This window comes from Suncus etruscus, chromosome 1 (genome assembly GCF_024139225.1).
Source record: "Suncus etruscus isolate mSunEtr1 chromosome 1, mSunEtr1.pri.cur, whole genome shotgun sequence".
Lineage (NCBI taxonomy): Eukaryota > Metazoa > Chordata > Mammalia > Eulipotyphla > Soricidae > Suncus > Suncus etruscus.
In genome coordinates, this window is record NC_064848.1 from 74,276,115 (window position 1) to 74,298,711 (window position 22,597).

The 22,597-nt window shown below is 34.0% G+C and overlaps 1 non-coding gene and 1 pseudogene across 1 annotated transcript; both read left to right on the forward strand.

Annotated features, from left to right (window-relative positions):
• Window positions 1–2,517: 2,517 nt before the first annotated feature.
• On the forward strand, window positions 2,518–2,624 carry LOC125996093 (U6 spliceosomal RNA). Its single transcript, XR_007491213.1, has one exon. It is a non-coding gene; the product is annotated as a U6 spliceosomal RNA (small nuclear RNA).
• Window positions 2,625–21,688: 19,064 nt separating this feature from the next.
• Window positions 21,689–22,384, forward strand: LOC126009082 (hypoxanthine-guanine phosphoribosyltransferase-like; annotated as a pseudogene).
• The last annotated feature ends 213 nt before the right edge of the window (window positions 22,385–22,597 follow it).

The following is a 22,597-nucleotide window of genomic DNA, read 5'->3' on the forward strand; positions in this document are numbered from 1 at the left end:
CAGGGATTAGTCCTGGCTCTGCACTCAAAAATCTCTCCTGGCAGTCTTGGGGAACTATATAGGATGCCAGGGATAGAACCTAGGATAGTCCTGGGTTGGCTGTGTGCAAGGCAAACATCTTACTGCTGCGCTGTCACTCCAGCCCCCACTTCAGAATTTTTATTATTGAAAAACTAGAAATAAACCAGTCTCTCATACAACATCTAATTAACATAAACATCACAGGATTCTAAACATTAAAAAGGTGTATCAGGATAGCTCGCATTCTTTCCAGCACTGATTATGCATTATAATCACAAAGAAAGCATTATACTTTGTGTGTCTGATAAACCTTCATGGGACAATAGATCTGAGATTTATGGCATAGAGATAGAAAATATCATAGGGGATATAAACAGAGTCATTGGCTACATTTGTCCTAGCTTTTGTGAGAAAGTAAGTATACCAGACAATCATCTGGTATATGAATTTTCTCACTACACTTGAGTCCATAATTATTCTCTCATCAATGTATGTCCTAAAAAATCTGTGTCAAAATGAAGAGAATATTTTATTTAGCTTCATGGCATAGTGATGAAGGGACAGTGGACTCCATTACAAAGCCAAAAAATTGAGCATCATGACTCTGTTCACTGACAGACTCTTTCACCCTCTACAAACTAATTGAGCTAATGGAGCTTGTCATAGCAACTGTGTACATGGTGTCTTTTATATTCAAAGACGTTAAACTAAGGAAGAGATGTTAAAGAGCTCATATGTCAGTGCTTTCTAGGACTAAGACTTAACAGAGAAAGATGAGATTGTTTCATGTTATGAGAAGCCATTGTTATATGACTCATGTAGCTCATTTTCTGCTCACGTCTATCATTGAGGGTGGTATTGTCGATGATATGATCTACTAAATATCTAGCAGACTGGTTGGCCTTTTTGGTTAGTGAGATTACTAACTACTTATTTACTAAATAGAAGATAAAGTAATCTACTTCATCATAAGAAGTGAATAATTATCTCTTGGACAATTCTTACCTGCACTAAGCTGCTATTTTATGGTATAATGATTCTTCAATCTGGTTTCTTTAGTTTCATCTTATCACCTACCACTGGAGGGCACTCTTAGAATAGTTGTAGGAAAATGCAGCTCTGAAATAAAACTGTAATAATCAATAATCACTGGATAAAGTTTAGCAATTATAAAGGGGAATTTACTATGAAGGGCCGGGGAAAACACTGGGAACTAGGGAGGTTGGAATTGTAGTCTTCAAGCATATTCTTGTCCCTCTTTAATAAAATTGTCAGTTTTTTTCCAATCTAATTGAACCCAAGTGGAGGTGAAGTTGAATCTGTGATGGCTTCAAAGATGTTATTTTGTGTGGTTTATCAGTTTATAGGGAGTTCTTGAAATCCTCAACTATCTGAGAAGGAAATCTTCAGTTTATCTTTTAGGCAATGTTGGGGGTAGCAGAATTGGGAGAAGTAAACTATGAACTAAATTCTGATCTCAGGAGCTGAATTTCACCATAGGCCAAGTTTGGGGGATTCATGGAAAGAGGAATGAATTACAGTGAGAAGTAAGAAACTTCTTTTTATGGTAAGTCTTATGAGTGGGTGAAGTGAAAGAACTTGAAGAGCCTGTATTCATAATCAGGCAAAAGACCATATGCAATATGGTCTATATGAAATGCAGGGTTTCAGGGGCTGAAACGGTAGCATGAAGCGGTAAGGTATCTGCCTTGCCAGTGCTAGTCTAGGATGGACCTGGTTTGATCCCCTGGCATCCCATATGGTCCCCCAAGCCAGAAGTGATTTCTGAGTGCATAGCCAGGAGTAAGCCCTGAGCATCACCGGATGAGGCCCCCCAAAAAAACAAGGAAAAAAAAAGAAATATAGGGTTTCATATCTATGTCTATTTACTTGAAAAAAATAGACTACTTCGAATATGAATCTTGAGTAAACTTTGCCTGAAATTTGCTCTATATAAAATGCAAAAATACTTATCTATATAGCAAGTCTGATCTTAACTCTGAATTATGAAGATAATGAGATTAGCCGGATAAACACCAATTGAGCTGGCATCTAACTATCTCAAAGACTGTGAGTGTAGTCTTTATTGGCAAGGATTTATTTGATGATTTGACTCTTAGATCTGTATATGATTCTTAAATCACTCCCTGATTTTCTTTTCCTCCTCACACTTTTATTTTTGAGTTGTATAAGCCCACCTAGATGTGGCAACTGGCCTCATCACCATACTTCTATCCTGGATGGCTCGGTCTGCAACAAATGCACCTCACAATACACAGAATAAACTAGTTCAAGAGAGAAAAGCATTAGATCAAGTGGCTTCCAGCTTCCTGGATTGAGCTGAACCAGAACTGTACTTTCTCTGCCAACTTTTATTGATCAGAATAAAGGTAATTTACCTGGGAGCCTTAGTTAATGAAACAAAAGATACTTATACTGATTAAGACTCTAATAGAGTCTAGGTGAGATTTTTACAATTAAAAAATTGTGGTAGGAGTGCTCTCTTTGGCAGCACATATACTAAAATTGGAACGATAAAGAGAAGATTAGCATGGCCCCTGCACAAGGATGACACGCAAATTCGTGAAGCATTCCATATTTTTATCTGATTCTATAATGGAAAAAGACAAGAATGAAGTCAAAAAAATTGTGGTAGGAGAAAAAAAAAGCAGGGAGTGAACTAAGAATCAAATATATATTTACAGTTTTAGTACAGCTTGGCCATTAAGGTAAGAGAAGACCTTAAAATTAAGGTACATTTTCTTATGGAGGTATTCTATATGTGTAACTGTCTTTGGAAGGTACTGACCAAAGAAAGAAAAGATGGAGTGAAGTAGATAGAAGGTAGTCTGGTCTTCTATATCAGAGATTATTCTGCGTGGTCTGGGCTAAGTGTGGGACCTTCAAAACCTAAACATAGGTCTGGTTATATGAGTTTCAAGAAAGGATATATATGTATATATAGTAGTAATTATGAATTACTTGAGGGCATTTTCTTTCATTTCTCTAAAACTATGAATTAAGTTTTACTAATATTGAAGTCTAATTTGGGAGTGCTCTTCTTCTTGGTCATATACCTAATGTTGCAATGGGATTATATTACATATAATATTACATATACAATATATAAATATGTTGATTGAGTATGCTATACTCTTTGTATTTTATACATTGGCATATGTCAAATAAATCAATAATGAATTTACTTTTATCCCAGGCTGTTCATTTTTTAAATTTACTTTTAGTAACTCTCTCCATTCTATTTCTTTCTTTTTTTTTGTTTTTAACTTTTGAGTAACATTTATTGTGCTCTGGGATTACTCTTAGAACTATGTTCTGGTGTTCTTTCTATTGTTGCTCAAAGCAACACCATACAGAATCAAGTCCCTGCTTTCTGCATGTATAGCATGTTCTCTGGACCATTGAACTATCTCCATGGCCTCTTATTTCCATTTCTTGAACAAGCCAAACTAATTTCTAGTTTAGAGGATTTTGTTATGCTATCACCACTGTAAAAAAGCTTTTTCTGAAAGCTGTTTCTTTTTCCCACATATTATACATCAGATTAATTGGCAGCTTCTAAAAATGGTTCTTCCTGCCAACAGCATTTTATTGTATTCTCTTTTTTTCCTGCTCTTCTCTCCCCTGACACCCTGTTCATTAATTTCACAGTACCACAATTATAAATCTTTCTTTATTTTTTATTAATTTTCTATGTTCTCCATCAGACGACAAAGTCCATAGATACATAAAAAAGTCTATGACTTTTAAAATAAGAACTGTTTTATATGATTCCTTACTACAATTCTTTTTTTTACTACAATTCTTTAATTAAAGTAAGCATAGATAAAATATTGAACAAATAAATACTGTACTCATGTGTGAAAATGCAACTTCATTTAGCTGTCATACTGCTGTGGCCAAGAAACAGGTTACGTAGAGCATGTTTCCAGAAGTTTCTGTTAGACTAAATATTCTTACACATTTTTTTCAGTTTACTTACACCTGTTTTCTCTTCTGCCAGTACATCATTTCAGATAAAGAGAAATTCTATCTTTTCAGTGCTTTTAAAGTAATTGCATCAGATTCTTTTTACTTTATGTTTGTTCTGCCATAGCTTCATGTATGCTTCTCATTTTTAGTCTTGTGCTTCATCAATCCACTTTGACTCCACTGTGGCCCTTGCATTGCAATTTGCTTCTGATTTTCTTGATTTCAACTTTTACTACTCTCAAAGGACATTAGCTTGTACTCAGCCTCTGACTGTTTCTATTTCTGGTCTCTCACGTTTCTTACCCTGGCTTAGCTATGGGTCATGACCTGAACTCTAATACATCATGTCTGATCCCTGCTTGATCCCTAAACATATTGATTGCACAGCTGAGGAAGGCAAAGTGTTTCTTGTTAAAAAATTTGTAGTGTCTTCAAATAGGTCTCCATAAAACGTATGTCTTCAAAAAGGTACACATAAAACATATTTCTTACAACAATAATATTGCACTTACCACATTGTTCTTTAGTCTTTTCTCCCTTGTTCAGTATCTGCCCATATTATATTGATCCTGCGTTTTTAAAAGTGGAGACAGGATATGCTAAGGAGCAAGAGTCTGTCATCTAGAACCATTTTAGGGACTGATTACAAAATATAAAAGCAGGAAAATTGTCTTCCATGGTAAAACCATTGTGAAATCTGCTACACAAAGAAGTGGACATTTTTTTATTTCTTCCTCTTCTTAATTACTTCAAGACTAATTGCTTTGAAAATATTTTGGAAGAATCTGCACTGTTGTATAGACATTTCTCATTAATTATCTGCTATATCATTGGCAGGTTTTTACGAAGGGAAAGCCTCCTTTGAATGAGTTCACTTCCCTGACTCTTCCCCATTACCATCTGCCTTCTGAGTATTGTACCAGCATACTTATTCTTTATTTAAAATCTGAGCTGTGTAATGTGTTTAGGATTGGACAATTGGGAAAACATACTATAAGGTTAACTAGTAGAAGGTAGGCCAATGCATGAAATTTCTTCTTCTTCTTCTTCTTCTTCTTCTTCTTCTTCTTCTTCTTCTTCTTCTTCTTCTTCTTCTTCTTCTTCTTCTTCTTCTTCTTCTTCTTCTTCTTCTTCTTCTTCTTCTTCTTCTTCTTCTTCTTCTCCTTCTTCTTCTCCTTCTCCTTCTCCTTCTCCTTCTCCTTCTTCTTCTTCTTCTTCTTCTTCTTCTTCTTCTTCTTCTTCTTCTTCTTCTTCTTCTTCTTCTTCTTCTTCTCCTTCTTCTTCTTCTTCTTCTTCTTCTTCTTTTTCTTCTTCTTCTTTTCTTCTTCTTCTTCTTCTTCTTCTTCTTCTTCTTCTTCTTCTTCTTCTTCTTCTTCTTCTTCTTTTCTTCTTCTTCTTCATCTTCTCCTCCTCCTCCACTTCTACTCCTCCTCCTCTTCTCCTCCTCTTCATCTTCATCTTTGTCTTCTTCATCTTCATCTTCATCATCATCATCATCATCATCAAGGGGAGTGTCATATCCAGCGGTGCTCAGGGGTTACTCTTGGCTCTGAGCTCAGAAGTCATTCGTTGCAGGTTCTGAGGATTATATGGGATGCTGGGATTTGAACCACCGTCCTTCCTGGATCTGCTGCGTGCAAGGCAAATGCCCTAATGCTGTGCTATCTTTCTGACCCCTCTCTTTTCTTTTATGACACTGTGGTTTGCACTACTGTTAATGAAGGGGTGCAATGCATGTCTCTTTATCCTCTTTGAGATCCTACTTCTTGTCCAGAGTGATTGGTTCCAACAATAACATTCATACTAGACCCTTCTCTACACTAATTGTACTCTCTACTCCTTGTGGCTAGCTTCCTACTATGAACTGGTCCTCCTAATCCTTATCTAAAAGAGAGATTATTGAAGGCTGTATTCCAGTGAGGATTGTAGCAAGTATATTTGATGTAAAATAAGTATTATACATATAATTTTTACATTATATGTCAAATACGTAAGTATTCTACATATATACTTTTATATGTATGTTTATTTCTATTATTATCATATATATTTCTTTTACATACATATTATATATAAGTATATAAAATATGGAGTACCAAAAATATATATACATATATATATAAGTATATAAAATACGGAGTACCAAAAATCTAATAATTTGGACTAATCAATAATTTAAATTAAATTGAGTCAGACCCACCAGTGTTTAAGACTTATTCCTGGATCTGCACTTGGCAATCACTCTTCTTGGTTCACAGAGGACCAGGGTACTATATACATATGTACATATGTACATATACATATATATATATTGAATGAGTTCACTTCCCTGACTCTTCCCCATTACCATCTGCCTTCTGAGTATTGTACATATGTACATAGGATCATATGTACATAGGATCATATGTACAAAGCTACATATGGGATGCTGGGGATTGAATCTGAATAGGCTAAGTGCAAGGCAATTGTCCTATATGCTTTACTATTAAGGGCTCTGGCACCTAAACAATAATTTGAAAATTTAAATAATTTTAAAAGCCTCGGAATAAATGTTGACTATCAATTGTATATGTTAAGAAACAGTTTTTGTAATTTTTCTTCTTTTTTGGATGGAGATGTTTATTCCAAATTTTAAGGTATATTAGTAGTGTGTTTCCAACTTGAGTGTTTCTGTATTGGGCAAGAGAAGGCTTATAAAAGATCCCACCATGTTTTATGACAATGATATTTGGAAATGATCACTCTGGACAAAACTGGATACTGAAAGGAGGTAAAGTGATATATGCATGATACTTCTTAAGTAAAACTACTGCAAACCTAAGTGCCTAAAAAGGAAAAGAGCAAGATAGATAGATCAAGAGACAGAGAAAGAAAAGAGAGAGAGAGGGAGAGAGAGAGGGAGAGATAGGGGAAGAGAGAGAGAGAGAGATAGGGGAAGAGAGAGAGAGAGAGAGAGAGAGAGAGAGAGAGAGAGAGAGAGAGAGAGAGAGAGAGAAGAGGCTTTAGAGGCAGGCATGGAAGGGGGAACTGATAGAAAACTGAAAGGAAACTGAAGACATTGGTAGCAGGAAATGTCCACTAGTGAATGAATGGTGTTAGAACATTATATCACTGAAATTCAATCTTGAACAACTTTATCAAAAATAAATCTTCTGAATAGTAGTAGATATGAGATATTTTGGGTACAATTCAAGATTGACTTCCATTATTCTACTCACTTGCTTAAAATACATCATCTATAAAGCATAATCAAAATAATTGCCTATGTCTCTAGAGTTCTGTGATAATTAGATAATATCACCAAGAAAGTGCTTTTAGTTACTATAGTGCTATAATGACCTTTATTCTCCACTTAGAGTTAGTCTTAAAATAGTTCTATGATAACCTTTCATTAAAATATTTGAGACTTTTTAAGCCAATAATATAGAAGGCCAATAGTTATAGACCATGTTCAGCAGCTAATAGGTAGAGTTTGAGGTAGGAAAAAAGAATTGTAGAATAAAATAGTCATTTTTAAAATAAAAGTTAGGAAGAATGTGTAAAAGTAAAAATGTGCTTATATCAGTTTTCTTTTCTTCTTCCTTCTTATTCTTCCACATAACAAATATTCTTCAAAGGTTGGAATTATTTACATACTACTAGTATCATCATCCTTTCTTTTTGTGTGCATGCATTTGTGTGTGTGTGTGTGTGTGTGTGTGTGTGTGTGTGTGTGTGCGCGCGCGCACGTGCGTATTTATGTATGTTTAAAAGGTGATTTAGGTCCAGTTTTCCCTCCTATGCCTTTCAAGATGCTTCCTCTCTGTCAAATCAGTTCTTTGTAGGTTTATATTCAGAATGAGAAGATGGGGGGAAAGGAGGGAGTTCAAAGTGTCCTGGAAAAAGGGGCTAGAGATATATTTTTCTCAGGAAGATTTTCTGGGAAGATTTTAGAAAATAGGAATCTAACAGGAATAAAGGCAGTGCTAAGTACAGAACTTTATTTTAAAAAGAATGTATTCACATATATTTATTTTAATGGGTAAAAACACTGCACATTAAATATGAGCTATTATAAAATTGTTTTCTTTAAGAAATTGTGTCTTTTAAGTGAGTTGTTTTGAACTAAATGTTCCTAAAATGAGTATAATGCCAGGAAAATGATGAAAAAATTGGGGAATAAAGAAAATATATATATATATATATATATATATATATGATAGAATAAGAGATATGGCTAAATCTTAAGTTGTTTTTGTTTTTTTGGTTTTTTGGGCCACACCCACTTGATGCTCAGGGGTTACTCCTGGCTAAGAGCTCAAAAATTGCCCCTGGCTTGGGGGGACCATATGGGACGCCGGGGGATTGAACCACGGTCATTTCTTGGCTAGCACTTGCAAGGCAGACAGACATCTTACCTCTAGCGCCACCTTGCCGGCCCCAATTCTTAAGTTTTTTTAAAATAGAACTATATCCAATAAACTCTGGAGATAGTCAGAAGAAGTGATCGCTTATAAAGAGAAAATGACAATTAGGGTCTATGACAAGATCAGTTTTAGCAAACACACAAAACCCACCTTTCCTTATCATTTTTGAAGAAAGAAGTTAAACCACTTCAATAATCATAATGATTATGATGAAGATATTTTATTGCATTTGTATCTTTGGGGATCCACAAAAACAAATATATGATGCTAGTTTCCAGTTTAAAATACAGTTTCTTTGAGAAAGTATTGTTTTCCCAGTTTAAAAACAAATCATCTGATTTTCTATTCACTGCCATCTTCTATTGAAATGCAAGGAAGTTAACATTCAATATCTTAGAGTAAACTCCTCATAACTTCTTGAGGTGCAGAAAAACAATCAGCCCACCTAGAAACTGATCAAGAAGTTTCTGGAAATACCCTTGTTAAGTTATTTGGAGAGGGGGATAGAACAAACATCAAAAAGTAATTTTGAAATAATCATTTAGCTAAATTTCCAAGCCATTCTTTAAGATTTTCAAAACTTTTTTGTACCAAAAGTGGTTCATTTTATAGTAAATATTTTTCAAAATGATTTCACTCATTATAAAATACATTTATCATACAATTTTGGAACCAATATAGAAAACAGAAAGAAGTCCTTCATAATCCCCACACTAAGAGATAGCTTCCTTCCCTTTTTTTCTAACATATCAAAGGAGCCAATGTATTTGTCATAGCAAGAGTAATGTCAGAGCTCAGTGTCTTACTTTGTCCTTCTTACCAGGAAAAGATGCTTTAATATCTCTGTGCTCAAGTTTTCTTATCTATAAAATAGAAAATTGAAAGAGATTTTAAGAGGACCTAAGCAATCAGAATCTCCTCACACTGACCTCAGACTGTGTGTTTTGTATATCTACTGCACTAGAAACTGTCTCAAGGAAAGTAATAGTAATAAATAGTAATAGAATAAAAGTAATAAAACTAGCAACAACTACACTTAAAATGAGAGTAATGTGCTAGTATATCTACTTGAGCTCAATATTATATAAATATGTATCTATCAAAAGCCACTAAAGACCTTTTTGTAAACTCTTAACATTTTATCAGGCAGATACAAATATCAACTGTATGTTTGTGTGTGTATGGTTGTGACTTTTGATATAGCTACATGTATCCTCTCAATTTTAGTGTCCTGTAAACACCATCACTTAGAATGTGTGAACATGAAGTCTTCTCACTTAGAAGCTGTCCAATGAAAGGTTATTTTTAATTAATTGAACTACGTTAATATATGAGTTACAGCTTATTTAAAAATACATTTCCTGCTGGAATTTATATTGAGTACATTTTTGATAAAAATGTAGTAGTTTACAAAAAAAAAGTGTTGGGGCTGAAGGGGCTGGAGAGATGTAAAGCACTTATGCATTGCAAACAAATCATGAGGAATTGATTTCCAACATTTCATAGGGTCCCAAAGCACCACAGGGAATAATTTATGAGTGTAGAGCCAGGAGTCACCTCTGACAATCATTGGGTGTGTCATCAAAACAAATAAGCAAAACCTCCAAAATTTGGGGGCTGAAGAGATAGTATAGCAGATAAGGTACACCCAGAAGAACAACTAGCACCATGATTCCTAGCCCCAACCCCCCTAAAATATGAGGTAGTTAACATTTTCATACCCAAGTTCATGTTCTCATCTCTCTAGACTTCTAATTGAGAAAGCATTTTCTCTTTTGAATTCATTGTAAACTTGGAAATTTGGGTAATATAAATATACCACATATGTTGTGTTTTATGTTTGAAGTTTCAGGGTAGAGTAGAGGGTTTGGGTCTGGGGCAGTCCTATGAGGTAAAGCAAAAATACTTATTTCTATACTATTATTTTAAAAAATGGTGCCAGGTTTTAAAATCTTTCAATGATCTGTCACTCATACTTCACTAGCTAAATTTTTCAACCTCTGATTCCTTGCAACTATCAACTTAGAGACAAGAATTTTCTTTCCTGTTTTACAGAGATAATTTTTTAAACCTTACAGTTATGTACCACCTTTACTTTGAAAACAATTGATGTACAAAATGAAGGGAAAATAAAAGTCTTTTACAGACATATGATCTCTCTTATAGCTTAATACTGACTTTATAAGAATGAAGCAGGCAGAATTTATTCACATTTGATAATACCCTTCCCTAATTCCTATGGTGTACTATTTTTATTTCTTGTTTTCATTTCTTAGTAAGTCTAAATGAAAGACCCTATTAATAATTTTGGTGACAGGGATAGAAAACAAGAGGCAGCATGGAGAGGTCTGAATCATTTCTTGCTTTAACAAAAATGCCAAAATACAGAATTGTCAGTAAATAGGCCCCAATTTTGTTTATGTTCTAAAAACTAATAACCCTGATTTACTTATCTACAGTAAAATTAGTAAAACCATGCTAAAATTAATAGCCAGCTCTCCTAGTCTTGCCTTTACTCATTTATTATTTATTTATTTATTTATTTATTTATTTATTTATTTATTTATTTATTTATTTATTTATTTATTTATTTTTGTCTTTTGGCCCACACCCATTGATGCTCAGGGGTTAATCCTAGCTCTGCACTCAAAAATTACTCCTAACAAACTTTCTGGACCATATGAGATGTTGGGGATCAAACACAAATCCTGGAATATGCCGCTCTACCTGCTGTGCCATCACTCTTGCCCCTCCCATCTTTTAAGTCTAGGGAAGCTTCCCTAAACATCTCCATGAACATTTCTAAACACCCCCATACATCTCCATAACAGTTTTGAGTTAACCACAGGAGAATAGGAGCCCAATTTCAGGAAAACATATTGAAAAGGAAAACTACCTATAATCTATCACAACAAAGCACCACAATAACAGGTTGCTTATAAATGACAATAATTTTTTTAAAAAAAATATAATCTTTGATTTAGCCTAAAAGTCTTAATTATGTGACTAATAATAGTTAATAACTTCGTTCTTAAATGCAGTTGTTGCATAGCCATAAGCAAATCACTTTAAAAAAAACTCAAATTTCTTTTTTTTACCCTTTAATTAAATCATAATAATGTAGCTTACAACAATCAGGTTGACATTTCTGTTTTAGGCTCACAAACTTATTGGATTAAACCTACCATCTCAATGACAATATCTAACATTGTTCCCTGTGCCTCCCATCTACCTCCACATACAAAGTTACCTCAGTTTTGTTGCAGCTTGAGGGTTTGTTGGATTTTATTTGCTAGTATTTTGTTTAGGATCCTTGCATTTGCATACATCAAGGATATGGGTTATAATTATCTTGTTTTGTGGTGTTTTTAATCTGCTTTTGGTATCAGGGTGATTTTAGCTACATAGATACAATTAGGGATTGTTTCTGTTTCTTTAATTTTCTGGAAGAGCTTGAAGAAGATTAGAAGTATATCCTTTTTTTTTTTTAAAGTTTGAAAGAATTCTCTAGTGAATTCATATGAACCTGGGCTTTTATTTTTGCGAAGCCTTTTGATTACCCTTTCAATTTCCTCAATAGTGATATGTAGTTCAGGTATTCCTGATTATCTTGATTCAACCTTGGATGGTTGTGGTAGTCCAAAAATCTATCCATTTATCCAAGGTTCTCTTGTTCTGTGGTATTAAGATTCTCAAAGTAATAGCTGATTAATCTTTGTATATCTGTAGTGACTCCCTCTTTTCATTTCTGATTCTGCTTTTTAAATTTATTCTCTAAGTTTCTTTGTGAGTCTTGCTAATGGTTTATCAATCTTGTTTATTTTTTCAAAGAACCAACTCTTTTCATTATCTTTTGGATTGGTTTTTGGGTGTCCAGTTCATTAACTTCTACTTTAGTTTTATTATTTCATTCTTTCTGCCTACTTACAGCTTTATTGTTGCTCTTTTTCCAATGTCTTAAGCTGTGCTATTAAGTTATTTGTGTAGGTTTTTTTCTTCTTTCCTTATAAAAAGTGATAATTTTTCTCTTAATAATGTTTTTATTATGTCCCACAAATTTTAATAATTAGTGTCCTTATTCTAATTTGTTTACAGAAATCTTTCAATTTACTCTTTGATTTCATCTCTGATCCACTCACTGGTTATTTAGAATTGAGTTGTTTAATTTTCAGGTTTTAAAGTTATTTCTCTATGTCTGCCTATAATTCATCTCTATTTTCAGTGTTTTGTGGTCTGAGAATATGGCAGAAACAGTTTCTATCCTCTTGATTCTATGAAGGCATGTTTTATGGCCTAGCATGTGTTCTATCATGAAGAATGACCCATATGCACTGGAGAAGAACATGCATTCAGTTTTTGTAGGATGAAGAGCTCTCTTTATATATGCTAAGCCTGTCTCTTCTATTTCTTCCTTCAGAATCAGTATATCTTTGTTAAGTTTTAGCCTGGTTAACCAAGGGGTGATCTGGTTGTGTTGAAGTCTCCCATTATTATTGTGTTGCAATTTATGTTTTCAAGTATATCAGCAGTTGTTTTAAGTATTTTGCTAGCTCATCATTGCGTGTTTATATGTTTATAAGTGTGATTTTTTTCTTGGTGTACACATCCTTTGATTAGTAAAATATTCCCATCTCTTTTATAATCTTTTTAAGCCTAAATTCTGTGTTGTCTGATATTTCTATGACCATCCCAGTTTTTGTAAGATAGTTTCTTGCTTGAATGATGTTCTACAATCTTTGACTATGAGTCTATGTTTGTTCTGATTACTCAGATGTGTTTTTGCAGGTAGCAAATGTTAGATTGAATTTCTTGAGTCATTTTGCTTCTCTGTGTCTCTTAACTGGTGCATTTAGTCGATTGACAGATTATTGTAACGGGATTTAGTAGGAGTTTGTGTGTTTGTTGGGCTTGCATTGTCTTAAAGTAGACCCTTCAGTTCTTTTTTTTGTTTTGTTTTGTTTGTTTGTTTGTTTTTGGGTCACACCTGGCGGTGCTCAGGGGTTACTCCTGACTGTCTGCTCAGAAATAGCTCTTGGCAGGCACGGGGGAACATATGGGACACCGGGATTCGAACCAACCACCTTTGGTCCTGGATCGGCTGCTTGCAAGGCAAACACTGCTGTGCTATCTCTCCGGGCCCCTTTCAGTTCTTTTAAGGATGGTTTTGAGTCTGCAAAGTTTACTAGTGAAACATTTTATTCTTCCTCAAGCCTGTGTGCTAGTCAGATTGTAAATATTTTTGGAAAAGCATTGATTTCATTTTTTTCACTATATCCCACTACTGTCTTTGGGCCTTGAGGATTGCTTTTAATAAATCTGCTGTAAATCGTAAGGATGCTTCTTTGCATATAATTTCTGTTTTAGAACTTGCTTCCTTCAGTATTCTATAACTATCTATAATATTCATCATTGTAAGAAAGATGTGCCATGGGGTGCTCATTTATGGATCTCTTTTAGCTTTGGGCATGCAGGATTTGGTCGCATGCACACTTCAGCTCTAGGACTCTCTGCAATGATCTTCTTGACTATTGATTTTTCACGGGGATTTTCTTTCTGGACCTCTAAACTCTAATGATTCTTATGCTGTTTCTATTTAATTTCCTCCAGAGTTCTGTTTTTATCTGTCCATATTTTTTCTACCATTTGATAGTTTATCTTAAACATTTACTTTTACATTGTTCACTTTTCCAACCTTTTCTGTTGTATGGAATTGTTATGCAGCTCATCCTTCAGCTCACTTAGCTGCTGTTATTCTGATGGTAAGGCCCTTCAGTGAGTTTTTCATTTCACATACCATATTTATCAGACCTGTTATTTCAGTTAGAAATTTTCTCATTTCTATTTTCATGTTTTCTTGAGTCTTAGTTGTGATTTGTTCAGTTTTTTCCATGCTTTCTTTGAATTCTTTGAACATGCTCCATATTTCTTCTCTAAAGTTCTTATTTGAAAGGCTATATAGGTGGTTCATACTTGTCATGCCTTCAGAGCTACCATTTCCATACTCTAAGCATGGTGGAGGTCTCTCTATAGTTGTTTTTCTATTTTGTCACACTTGCAGTGTGGTGCTTTCTACATGCAGTAGAATCTTAAATTCATTGACTAGGGGAAGTCATGCTCAACTGTGCAGCAAGTTCCTAAACTCAAATTAGAAGCTTCATCTCTGCTCTGGCTCTGTCCCTCTGGGTAGTGCTCTGCTCACCTGCTTGGTGATAGTCTTTCTCTTTTTAATCTTCTTCATTTGACAACATGCCTTTTAGTTCTATCCAAGGTGCAAACATAATGCAAAATTTCATCATTTCTTATTATTGTTACTCAAATAAAATAATTATCAATTAAAAACCACGATAACAAGTTTGAAATAAAGAAAACTATTGACTAAAAGAGCTATCATACTACTTTTTTCCTGAGTAGGATTGTTACTTGATATTTAAGGCTTTCTTCTAGCTTACTGCTTTAGGAAGTTTCTCTCTTTTTGTTGTTCTGTTTGAATCTATTTTGTTTTGTACTCATTGGACCTCATGAAAATGTGCAACTGCCTCTTTCCAGGGAGTGAGGAAATTTTCTGCTATTATTTCTCTCTACTACTTTTTCTCCCCCTTTCCATTATTCCTCAACTTCTGGTATTCACATAATTCAGAAATTATTCCTCTTGTTAATTAAGTACCTTACATTTTCTTCCACCTTTTATTCCCTTTCATTTTTCTACTTCATGATCAATGCTGGCTTGTAATTTGTCTTCTAGTTTGACTATACAGTTATCCTTTTGTGTGGTTCTACTACTATGGCTTTTTAGTATGTTCCTTAGCTCCTTTGATTTTATTTGAAATTGAAGTGATTCTATCATTTTTTGAGTTGTTTGAATTTTTCATCATTGGTCACTTAATTTCATTAACTAGTACAGACAAGTGTTGATTTTAAGTCCTCATCAAAGAAGTGTAAGCATTTATGGGCTTTCAGATTTACTTAAGTTTCTCAACCTACCTGCAATTAAAGTCAAGCTTCTTAGTTTCCCATGGTGTTTTGCATTTTGTGTGCATTAATGATGGAGCTTCAGGTTCCCCATTATGAAAAAGTGTTCTGTTGATTTATTTCTATCAAATTGGACTTATAATACATGTGCATTTTAAATTATTTTCCCAAATTGTAGGGTTATTTGAATATGCTAAAATTTTTTTTTGACTAAAGACTCTGGTTAAATGAGATTTGAGGCTGTATACTGTCTGAGAGATAGAAGTGTTATGACACACCCAGAAATGTAATAGGTATCTATCTATATATCTATATTTATATCTAAATCATCTATATGTAATAAATATCTAACTATATCTATTTCTAAACCATCTATATCTATATAAATATCTATAAGTATATATTTATTTCTAATCTATCTTTATCTTTATATCTATCTCCACATCTATATCTGTATCTATCTATATTTATATCTATATCTATAATGATATATATCTACATCTATAACATCTATATATAAATTCGCTATAATCTATATCTCTACATATGTATCTATGTCATATTTATTCTATATCTATTCTACATACATAGGCACAACTATAGGGTCTGGGGTCCCATATTGGTAGAATGGAGCATTCAATTTCAGCTCTAGTAGGGATGCCTCAGGTAAAATTTTTAGTAGAGGCCACCCCTACTAAGGCTATATATCTGGAAATAATGAGCTGTCTTGTGTCTTTCTCTAAGATTCATGGCCAGAGATTGCAAATATGACAGTTGTCATTGGACAAGTAGTATAGCTTCTGGTAGTGTTCAAGGGTCAGGTTTTGAACTGAATCTCACACATGCCAAGTTTGTGCTTCACCACCTTGCTTGAGTTATCTATCTCTACCATTTTTTTTCTAGAAACTTTTCATAGACTGATCCCATGATTTTGATTAATATGCCAAGTAATATGCCAAGTTTCTAATTTTTTGTTTTCCTACAATTCCTATTATTTTATTAGACATGTTCAATTATATTTACTTAACAATGATCACCTTATTCTTTTATTTATTATTAATAAAATCAGCCAATTGATGCTAATAATAGGTGACCACTGAGTTTCTGATTGTCTCAGATACAAAATGTAAAAATTCTACTTGAAGAGAGGAACTTAATTGCTCTCTGTATAACCAATGGTAACATCATAGTTTTATAGGGCTCTTTAATTATATAATAAAGAACTCAAGGACATTATTATATTTGAGAAGAACTTTTAGGTTTCTGTAGTTACTTTGATGAAATCCACTAGTTCTGGATAATTAGAATTCCACAGGCAAATAGAACTCATTTTGTTTTGTTTTGGGATTTTGCTCTTTTCAATAAATTTATTCTGGCTGAGACTTTTGAAATACTTTGTACATACTTATTTATACTAGACATTCAAGCTTAGATGTAAAATTGTTAGTTTGACATTTGACTTGAAGCCTTGTCTTATACTACTCTTTTCATATGCTGATATAAATTGGCCTTATTTTTATTACACTGTAAAATTTTTAAGATATAGTTTCTCTACTTACATTTTCATTGGTCTTAAACACACATTAGAGATATGTGAATGCTTTATAATGATTTAAATGATATGTCACTTATCAGCAACAGATCTGGGTTCTTTGGGTAAAACTGAGACTATACTTGATATGATCTAATTAGGATGCATCCTTTCTTAATTTTATTTTCTAAAGAATTCTTCCAACTACACTGATAAAAAGGAGGTCCAGCTGTGTGAACTCTGACTCCATTTAACTTGAAACATTTCATCACTTGTAGTTTAGAAGTTTTAATTCCTTGACCTTCAATGAAACATTTATTATTTGAGCATTTTAATATTTAATATTTAACTTTTAGTTTTTCATTTGCTTTACTTTTAGTGGAGGTTTATGTGGAAATGGAAAGGTCAAAACAGAAGAGCAGTTTGGTTTATGGCAGGTGCTCTAAATAAGAGACATCTTTTCCATATCAGCACGTTAGAAAATCCTCTTAACTTCTTAAGTAGACATTCCTCTCAAGTCTGAGGGACCCATTTGATCAATGCACTGACTTATAAGAAAGGCAGAGAGATATCCCTGCCTCTAGATTTTTTAACTGACTTCCACTTAATTGAATTGTTAAACTAATACTATCCATTCCATCTATAAAAAGTCCTGATAGAGGCTTTTTTTTTTTTTTTTTGGTTTTTGGGTCACACCTGGCAGTGCTCTGGGGTTATTCCTGGCTCCAGGCTCAGAAATTGCTCCTGGCAGGCACAGGGGACCATATGGGGCGCCGGGATTCGAACCGATGACCTCCTGCATGAAAGGCAAACGCCTTACCTCCATGCTATCTCTCCGGCCCCTGATAGAGGCTTTTTGGCTGGAACTGATGCTGAGGCTTTTGGCTTCAGTCTTGTCCTCTGAATAAAGCTGATATTTTCACACACACACACAAAAAAGTAAAAAGAAAAAAAAGGTCTTGATGGATGACCCAACTACTAGAATCTCAACTACTGCTCTGAACATTTAGGTTATTTGCTATATTCTCTTGTGTTTATTTATAACCATTTTTACTTCAATTGTATTTATTTTGAAATTATGATATAATTAAAGTTATAGTAATTTGTGATACATAAATTCTCAGGATGGTCTGGAGTGATAGTACAAAGGTCAAAGTCCTTACCTTGCATTGCTGCCAAGCTTGATTCAATCTCTAGTGCTCCATAAGGTTATCTGAGCCCTTCCAGGAGTGATATCTGAGTGCAGAGCCAGGAACAAGCTCTGAAAATTACTACATATGACACAAAAAGATCAATGCTAAGGAAAATCTATAGATCCAATTAAAATGAAAATTTGATGTTTAATATATACATATATCCAAACCAATAAAATACATACATTACATATGTGTCATTTGTATATTAAGTATACTTGATAAAGATTAAAAATGCACAAAATATTTAAAAATAAAGGTTTAAAAAGTCAGTAAAGTCAGTTACCCAAAACAAAAGTATGAAAAACTATGTAGCTATGAATCATTAGAAAAATAGCATGAAAATAATGAAAATTAATTTTTAGACTGATTCAAAGACATATACGTTTAATTTATATTTTGAGAAAATATAGTAAAACATGTCAATGAAGCACAATTAATGGATCAAATAAACACAATTTTGTTTCAAATGACAAAATAAATTTTGTTTTAAATGACTACAATACTTGGGGCCAGGAAGGTGGTGCTAGAGGTAAGGTGTCTGCCTTGCAAGCGCTAGCACAGGATGGACCGTGGTTTGATCCCCCAGTGTCCCATATGGTCCCCCCAAGCCAGGAGCGATTTCTGAGTGCATAGCCAGGAGTAACCCCTGAGCATCAAGAGAGTGTGCCCAAAAACCAAAAAAAATTACTATAATACTCTTTGGAATAACTTTATATAGGGAAAAACTCCTTTATGATGCTTTCAGCAATTTTTATATTTTTGGTGTCGGGGGATTGGACCCAGGGCCTCCAGAATATATGGCATATGCTCTACTGTTGAGTCATATCCCCAGCCTTGAGAACAGTAACATTTTATATGACATAAGCAAAATAAATTAAAATTAATGGTAGAAGAACATCAAATTAATAAGTTTCTACAAAACTAAAGAAACCATAAGTAGAAGGACAATCACCCATAAACAGAATTCTCAGTAGTCATATTGCTGATATCTTAACTTTGAACTTTCAGCCAAAAAACATTAAGAAAAATAAAACAGAACCTATGTACAATTGCTTTGTCCCTCAAGTCCCCAGATTGTAGTACATAATATTTCTTAGCAGCACTCAGAGCAATCTAAAGATTATGTAACTTATGTAACTCCTCAAACATTGACGGCAAAGTACTTTTTTACATTTCCATGCACATGCATATTAGTTTAAGTTAACCTCAAAAGTTTAAGTGGTTTGTTTCTCTTAAGGGTTAGAGTCAAAAGAGCACAGCAAAAATGGTGTTAGAGTGGCAATTATTGTTTGCATAGGCCCACCAAAATATGAGGGACATGGAATGGAAAAGCTTTGGCCTAAATACAAGGAGGCCCTACCTCTGAAGTTTCCTTTATTTAAATTTTATTTTTCTTAATGTTCATTGGCTGAAAGTTCAAAGTTAAGATATCAGCAATAGGACTATTGAGAATTCTGTTTATGGATGATTGTCTTTCCACTGTAACTTTACCTTGTCCTCTTTCTTTGCATCTTTGTTCTCATAATTAAAACTAAAAAATTAAAAAAAAACCTATCAAAACAAGCCCAGCTAAAATGACAAATTATCTTGGTTCCCAGTTTCTACCATAAAAATTACCTTTAGTTTTTACAAAATTTGTCTAATATATTACTTATAAAGTGGTAGAAGTCAAATTATTGTGAATAATTGCTAATTGGGGAATCATAATAACTTCATCCAAATTAAAATATTCTCTAAATATTAATAATCTAAAATGTAAATGCAAGTATTTTTCTGATTAGTGTAATCTATGATTAGTTTTAAAATATTTGTATATACATACACTGAACTTGGATTATTATATTTTTCACTAAATACTATGCCCAGCATTATAAAGATAAATATTTTAATTTGCATTCTGAACAATTGCTGATATGTACATTCCATAAAATATATAAACATTCACTGTATATTATCTATATATGTATAATCAAGAAAACAAACATATATTTCTGTATTTCATAGTGAAAAAAAACCATAAGTAAATTAAAAATGCAATCTTAAAAATGCAATAGGGGAAATATTTGCAAATGATGTAGTTAGTATCCAAAATACATTAAGAATTTATACAACTAAAAAGCAAAGAAGCAAAAAGTATTATTGAATATGGTCAGAAAAATGGACTAGACATTTTTTAAGAGAATACATACAGATAGCTAACATATTCATGCCAGGTACTCTATATTATTTTTGTGAATGAATTACAAATTGACAGCAAATAAAGAGGTTATTTCACAGCTGACACCTGTTAGAATGTCTATCCCAAAGGACAATAGATAACAAGTATTGGATATAGAGAGAAGGGACCATGTACACTATTAGTGAGACTGTAAATTTGTTTAGCTACTATGGAAAAATAAGAACTTTTCTCAAAACATCTAAAAATTGAAATTACTCAATTACTAGCAATTCTACTTCTAGTTTATATATAAAGAACATAAAAAAGACCTGAGCAAGATAATCTGCATTTTTGTGTTTATTGCTGCATTATTCAAAATAGTCAAGAAATTAAGGTAATTCAGTGCCTACCAATGCATTACTTAATAAAGATGTGATACAAATACATACACACAGAGGAAATTTTTATCATAAAGAAAAAACTAAGAATTTAATATTTTTGTCCAAAATGTCAAATGTCAAGAATGCCACTCTGATAGCTTGGGTCTTGAGGCCACTATGCTAAAGTGAGATGTCAGAAAAAGAAAAGAAATGACAAATATTAAATGACATTACTTATATGTAGAATATCAAGACAATTTCATAGGTAGAGTGAAATAATTGTCCCTATTCCCTTTGCTCCTTAGCCACTGGTAAGCATTATTTCACTATCTACCTGGATCATTATTATTTTCTGTATAATTTTTACTTAAAGGTAATTGTGGTTATTATTTGATGAAAATTTTTTGTTGCTGGGTGCATTTTCTTCTTCTCTTCTTTTCTTCTTCTTCTTCTTCTTCTTCTTCTTCTTCTTCTTCTTCTTCTTCTTCTTCTTCTTCTTCTTCTTCTTCTTCTTCTTCTTCTTCTTTCTTCTTCTTCTTCTTCTTCTTCTTCTTCTTCTTCTTGTAGTTACTACCAAATTTTTTCTTTTATTTTTCTTTTCCTTTTTACCTCGGACAGAACCACATAACTTGAATCATTTAGCCTCATAAATTGAGGGGGTGGAGGGGGAAAGATGGCACCAGGACCAGAAAGTCATATGAATATCTGGTGGAAATAAAAGATGATCAGACTTGAACACCAAACCCAAAGTCAATGACAACAGAATTGATACCCAACCTACAACAAGCTGTAAAGTGGGGGACCAGTTACACCAGTATTCTGGGAGGTGAAGGAGGGAGATATGGGATGCATGCAGGGAACAAGGGTAGAGGGAGGACAACCCTGGTGGTGGGAATTCCCCTCATTCATTGTCCCTATGTACCTTAAATATTACTGTGAAAGATTTGTAATTCACTTTGGTCACAATAAAAATTAAAAAAAAAAGAAAGGTTGAGAGGCAGCCCGTAATCCTCCTCCTCCTCCTCCCTCTCCCTCCTCCAGGTTCCCGGCTTCCTCGCAGCAAGCTGGCGCTCTCTGCGATGGCGACCCGCAGCCCCTGCGTTGTGATTAGTGAAGATGAGCCCGGTTTTGACCTAGATTTATTTTGTATACCTAATCACTACGTTGAAGATTTGGAAAAGGTGTTTATTCCTCATGGATTAATTATGGGCAGGACTGAGCGGCTCGCCCGAGACCTCATGAAGGAGATGGGGGCCATCACATTGTAGCCCTATGTGTGCTCAAGGGGGGGTACAAATTCTTCCCTGAACTGTTGGATTCAAAGCCCTGAACAGAAACAGTGATCAATCCATCCCTATGATAGTGGATTTCATCAGACAAAAGAGTTACTGCAATGATCAGTCAACCGGGGACATCAAGTCATCGGTGGAGATGACCTCTCAACTTTAACTGGAAAGAACGTCTTGATCGTGGAAGACATCACTGGCAAAACGCTGTAGACATTGCTGTCCTTGGTCAAGCAGTATAATCCAAAGAAGGTCAAGGTTGCAAACTTGCTGATGAAAAGGACCCCTCACAGTATTAGATACAGACCAGACTTTGTCAGATTTAAAATTCCAGACAAGTTTGTAGTGGGATATGCCCTTGACTATAATGAATACTTCAGGGACTTGATTCATGTTTGTGTCATCAGTAAAATGGGAAGGCCAAGTAAAAAGCTTAAGACGTGAGCATTCCAGTTGGATTTGGAATTCCAAAGAAGACATCGTTGGCGTTAGCAAATGTTCTAGTTCTGTAGCCATCTATCTGCTTAGTTGAGCTTATTGCATGCGTCCTCTAAAGAATTGTGTCTGTTTGGATTTTAGAAGTGTCAGTTGCTGCATTCCTGAACTCCTTTATTTGCACTACGAGCCTAGACTATCAGGTCCCTTCAGCTGGATTAC